The 5,713-nt window shown below is 37.5% G+C and overlaps 1 protein-coding gene and 2 long non-coding RNA genes across 5 annotated transcripts in view; all 3 read right to left on the minus strand.

Annotated features, from left to right (window-relative positions):
• Window positions 1-5,713, minus strand: part of LOC100637200 (major vault protein-like) — a 21,778-nt gene that overhangs the window by 4,221 nt on the left and 11,844 nt on the right. The window lies entirely within an intron of this gene.
• LOC109580545 (uncharacterized) lies at window positions 1,955-2,987 on the minus strand. Its single transcript, XR_002184274.1, has 3 exons — window positions 2,963-2,987; window positions 2,435-2,495; window positions 1,955-2,009 (listed from the first exon to the last, which is right to left on the minus strand). It is a non-coding gene; the product is annotated as an uncharacterized LOC109580545 (long non-coding RNA).
• On the minus strand, window positions 3,541-5,713 carry LOC109580544 (uncharacterized). 2 transcript variants are annotated; one of them, XR_002184272.1, is made up of 6 exons: window positions 5,698-5,713; window positions 5,304-5,377; window positions 4,968-5,022; window positions 4,473-4,636; window positions 3,942-4,043; window positions 3,541-3,622 (listed from the first exon to the last, which is right to left on the minus strand). It is a non-coding gene; the product is annotated as an uncharacterized LOC109580544 (long non-coding RNA). The 2 variants fall into 2 exon arrangements; XR_002184273.1 differs by having other exon boundaries at window positions 5,304-5,396; window positions 5,698-5,712.

A 5,713-nucleotide genomic window follows, 5' to 3' on the forward strand; every position in this document is an offset into this window, starting at 1 on the left:
AGGACAGATGTGACAAATGAATATCATTATGCTATTTAGCATTGTTTTGCCTTGTTTTGCACAAGACATAACTTTCCCAATTGGCATACTGTACTTGCATTAATTAATACAATTATTGATAGGTATAATTATGTATCATCAGTTAGAGCAAACTTATGGATGTGAATGACTAAGTTCAAAATATTTACACCAACTCTCACCAGGTTATTGGCAGTAAATATCACTTCTTTATTAACTAAGAGAAGGAGAGAATGAGGAATGATATTATAGTCCATGTGTGTCCTTACTCTGAATTCATTGTTCATTGATACAGCAATCTTAATACCCTGTTCACACTACCCTTCAGAACTGTACTGGAACTGGGTTTTGGGGGAGTATAGCCTAGTTTTATAACAAGTGTGAACATAACTGAACTGCACTGTAACCAAACCAAACCAGGCTAAAGTGGTGCACCAAAATAGGTGCTCTGAATGGTGTAGTTAAGTTTTAAAGTTAAGTTGGTGTAGTTAAGTTGTGCAGTGTGAACTGCTACCAGCATGGTTCTTTTATAACCAAACTAATCTAATTAGATACAGTTCTGTACAGCTGGGGAGGTAGTGTGAACACACTATAAGATGAGCATGATCTGATGTCTCTACCTACAGGTAATGAAAAGAACAACTAAGGAACAACACATTCAACCATTATTTACTTAGTCAGGCGTAGGGTCAGACCCACCTGACTATTATTTACTCTAGATGCAGCTACAGTTGTAGCTAGTAGGCTGGTGGTTTTCTGTTGTTTTACTGGGCAGGTATTTAGCAAGATGAGTGGGCGTACAATTACGGTACACATTATAAATAGGCATGCCAGTCGCCAATCCATTGAAGTTGCACGTTGAGTGATGGTGGTGTCTTTGTATCCAAGAATTTAACTGCAGGTAGATTAGTAAAGCGCCGGAGAAGACTTACTTGTCTGTAAGCTCAACAGGTGTTCGAGGTACTAATCTGACTTTCTTTAGCCCAGATTTAGGTCAAGTGAGAAATGGCAAGGCCGCTACCTTGCTTCAGCTCTTATTGCGATACCTGCTCCCTCTCTCACCAATCTGAAGAGATTGATAATGAAGACTGTTCGTCTTTATACTCAAGCGAACCCATCACTGAGACAGGGCAGGGAGACCCAGAGCATAGCTCTTTAGTAACTGGAGTAACTGCTAGAGCAAAGGATCAAGTAAAGAAAAGTAGCCAAGTGACTGGAGTAATCGTTGAACCTTGCGTTGAACACAGGACTCTGCAACAAGGACCTACATCAGCTACTCACAGTGCTCAGAAAACCACCGCTCAGACTGCAGCTCCAGATCCATGACAATGTGATAATTATTTTCAATGCAATTCTTATATTATAAATAATTGATTGTATTACTTAAAAATAATAATAATCAGTAAATTTACATTTGAGAAGTGCAGGCATATGATATCACTAGCTTAGGATTGATGAAAAATACAACACGACTGAAAAGGCTAATCATTTGCAAAACCAACAAGAGGACATCAGTGTAGCAATGAGTAAATGCTGTAAGGGAGCACTTACTGTAATATGGTCAGATATAAAGTCAGGACCTAGCATGAGGCAAATAGTCTTCAGGGCATTCTCCTTCTTTGGTTTACCAGCTGAAAATAACAACAAATTGACACCCTCCTTTAGTCCTCTCCTCCCCAGCTGTTTCCTCTCTCCTTCACCAATCCGATTAAGAGTACAAGTGTGTAGTTACCTGTAAGTAACTACACGAGTCTTGTCACGCTTCTATAAAGAAAGAAAGCAAGAAGGGAGAGGGAAAAGAGGACATAGACTGTAGATTCTGTTATTATATCTGTTGTATGTTTGGTGTGTGAGTGTGTGTGTGTGTTGTCTGTGTAGGTGCTTGTATAGTGTAGTCTCTACTTTATCATTACATAAAGAGTGAAAGATCTTTAGCTCCATCAAAATATGCTATCTTCCTAATACTGGCATCACCAACACCACCACCCTCCCTACAAAAAATCAGAATATGTGAGTTGGGTTGGGGGTACTATACAATACACACATGTATAAGTGTGATATGTTATGGTTGGCCATTGTATAAACAATACTATCGATACTACTGTTTGTATCTTAAGTACAAGTCAATATGTTCATTACTTTAATATTTCTTCTGCTAATGGAGTCAGTTCTTTCTCATACAGTTCCTCAGCAGCTTGCAGTAAATAAGACTGAGGACCCAATATAGCATGAACCTATTGGACACACCACCAGTGTTAGTATTAATATAGTACTGTACTGTACTGTACTGTATTGGACACACCACCAGTGTTAGTATTAATATAGCACTGTACTGTACTGTACTGTACTGTACTGTATTGGATACACCACCAGTGTTAGTATTAATATAGTACTGTACTGTACTGTATTGGTTTACCTGTCCTGACTGAACATTTCTAACATAAATCCCTTCATTCTCATTCAATGGAGTAGCCTTCCTACAGTAGAGAGATAGGAACTATAAATTAAAGTATCCCTCATCATGCTATCAGCCTGTCACAGTGGACTTCAGGCTTGGACCCCCAGGCTAGCACAAGTCTATTAATAATCTTAGTCTTAGTCTATAAGGAATTCATGGTTAGTAGGACTGGCCTGGGGAGACAATTCAACAGTAGCTATCCACTTAAAGGCTGACCCTCACAAGCCTCTATGCTAACTGGTGAGCTGCAATGGTTGTTTCTGAGACAATTCTATCTATCTACAATAATAATCTAATTTTATCTATCTATAATAATTAGGAGGCAGACTCTTACAACCATGCCTCTAATGCTCACTGGTAACTGGATGCCAGCCAACACTACTGTAATAACATATTTTAGCTGCACACAACCATTGACACAACAGATAATGAACAGTATGTTAATTGACATTAAATTGATTTTATGAACTGTACATGAACACTAACCTCCTCTGTATGTTTCCAATCTCAGTTCTAAGTATATAGTCAGTTGCATAGGGGTAGGAACAAACTAAAAGTTGGGGGGGCTAAGGTATTATTTTTACAAATGATCATTAATACATAGCATGTACTGAAATTAATACTGTCCAAAATATTGGCGTCTATGCTCATTTAATGTAACAAATTCCTTTGCAATGTCCTCGATGTGTAAATCATCTGTAAATTCTTTGTGTGTATGCCAAATAACTACATGATTAAGACGCTCTTGTGACATTGTGGAGCGCAAGTAGTTTTTAATCTCCTTAACGTCAAAAGTCTATGCTCAGCTGAAACTGATGTTAACAGAGTTGTTAAATAAAGAAGTAGAAGCTTGTGTATTTCTGAAAAAACTAATAAAAGTGTGTTCTTAGAAGTTAAGCTAGTGTATTAATTGTTTTATGAAATGAATCATCACACAATATGCACACATATAAGGATTACCTAAACTAAAGTCTATAGTGTTGATAATAGTAATACATGTATATCACTTAAAGTTGGAGGGGCTAAGCCCCCCTTCAATGAAAGTTGGGGGGCTTAAGCCCCTCCTGCCCCCCCTGTTCCTACCCCTATGGTCAGTTGGTCCATGAATCATCCACCTATCACCAGGGGTACGATGGACTTTACTACCTAATAATAGTACTCAACATTACTTCTATTTTCTCCCATACAATGGAAATTCAATGATGGCATGCAAGAAATTCATTGGATTTCTGTAAATTTCATTTCATTTCATTTCATTCTAATATTCCAATAACTGTTAAGGATGTGTTGCTTGTAGCATGGGATGACAGTATGTTTTGATAAAAGATTACAAAATGAATTGTTACAATGTACATATATGCATTGTTATCCACTTATCCTAATCCCTTGATCCCTAAGAATGCTGCATGTGGTGTACCAGACCAGACCAGACCAAACACAGTATAGTAAATAGGTCATTACTTACCATCTTCAGTAACATCGTCAAATTCCTCTTGAGCAGTGACAAGAAGAGCTTCATCAGATTCTAATATAATAGCATCTTGTATCCCTCTCTCAAACTTCTCACCTATATAATATAATTGTACTGAAAGTAGAGTCAGATTGAGATAAAAACAATCACCATTAAACCAATAATCCCGTAACAGCTACTGTTTAAAGTTTCTGATGATCAAATATAGTTTGTGGATCACAATGGCATGCATACATGTATTGCATGATGTGCGTTTACGTAATAGCGTCCGTCTAGATCTAGACAGCTAAACAAAGACAAGGTATGAAGCATTATTCATGTTATATTCACATATTTACTGTTGCTGCCAGAGAGAGCTCTTGGGAGACAGACACCCATTTGTGGCTAGATATTCAGCCCAGGCCCACCCTTACACAAACTTCAATCCTGGATTGCACTCATGAGCACCGCCTCTCTCTCTCTCTCTCTGCCACAAATCCCAACATGCTGCAGGCTTGTGCATGTGCAATAATAGTTGCTGTTGACCTCTTCTGGTTTGGGTAAATAGGTCAGTGGTCCTCTCAGCTGCCACTCATCCCCTGCCTTACGAGCTGGAGCAGTATCAGTCTCCTCCATATCAACCAGAGCACTCAAGTGTATGCCATGATCTGCTTTTATGGTTGGAAGATGCTTAATAGCACGAGAGTAATCTAATGGAGAGAGAGAGAAACGGGAGAGGAGAGAACAGAGTGAAATACTCTTTTGTGTTCCATGCTATAATAGAATGTTGGTATAATTGGTATAATTCATGATATCAAGTAGATTGCTTACAAACTAAACCCAAACAAACAGTGTTGATAAACATACATGTAGTGTGAACTATGGACCTGGTGTAGACTATAGGCATTAGTCTCCATGCAGTTAATAATCACATTAATAATGAATGATACATTGCAATGGAATAAATGAATTAGGAAATGATCAATGAGAGATAAAGTAGAGAGAAAGGAAGAGAGAAGGAGAATCATAATAGCAACCTACCAGTTGCACTGCCACTCTCAGGTAATCTCTCTCCAGGAAACAATGGGAAAGGATCCTAAAGTAAATGACAAGAACATTAACATTTATATTTAAGCAACAAGCATTAGCTAATGATATTATGCAGGCTAATTACAAACAATAGGCAGCATGTGTTGTGTTTATACAGGGTAATCAGGGGAATTCCCTAACAACAGAGGTCAATGAATAGTAATGTAATTAAAGGCTTAGAAAATAATGTTCCTGCCTAAAGTAGCAGTAATAATAAGTATTTTAAAAGTAAATGTATGCCATTAACAATAATTAATAATAACTTTCACTGAATTTTCTTTAACTCACTGTGTCTCTTTCTTTGATATTTCATCATCTTTGGATCGTACCTGACTTGACAGTTCAGTGACTTTAACCATTGCCTGTACAATACAATACATGCTACATATATATGTACATGTACATGTACAACCTTTAAATAAGTTATACTGTACAAGATGATTTATTGGTGAGAGTAATATTTAGCAAATTTTCCTATGGAAAGAAATTGGTGGGTTTTATATTGGTGATTTCTTCATAGAACCACCAATCGCCAATATTTATTCCTCACCAATAAATCATCTTGTACGGTAGCACTCCCTCACTCACAATAATAATACATGTACATACTACATACACATTACAACCCTCATATACATAGGATGCCCCATATACATGTACATATAGTATACCCTCCACTCACATCAGCTGTTGCCCGA

Source organism: Amphimedon queenslandica, unplaced genomic scaffold, assembly GCF_000090795.2.
Source record: "Amphimedon queenslandica unplaced genomic scaffold, v1.1 AMPQUscaffold_13487, whole genome shotgun sequence".
Classification (NCBI taxonomy): domain Eukaryota; kingdom Metazoa; phylum Porifera; class Demospongiae; order Haplosclerida; family Niphatidae; genus Amphimedon; species Amphimedon queenslandica.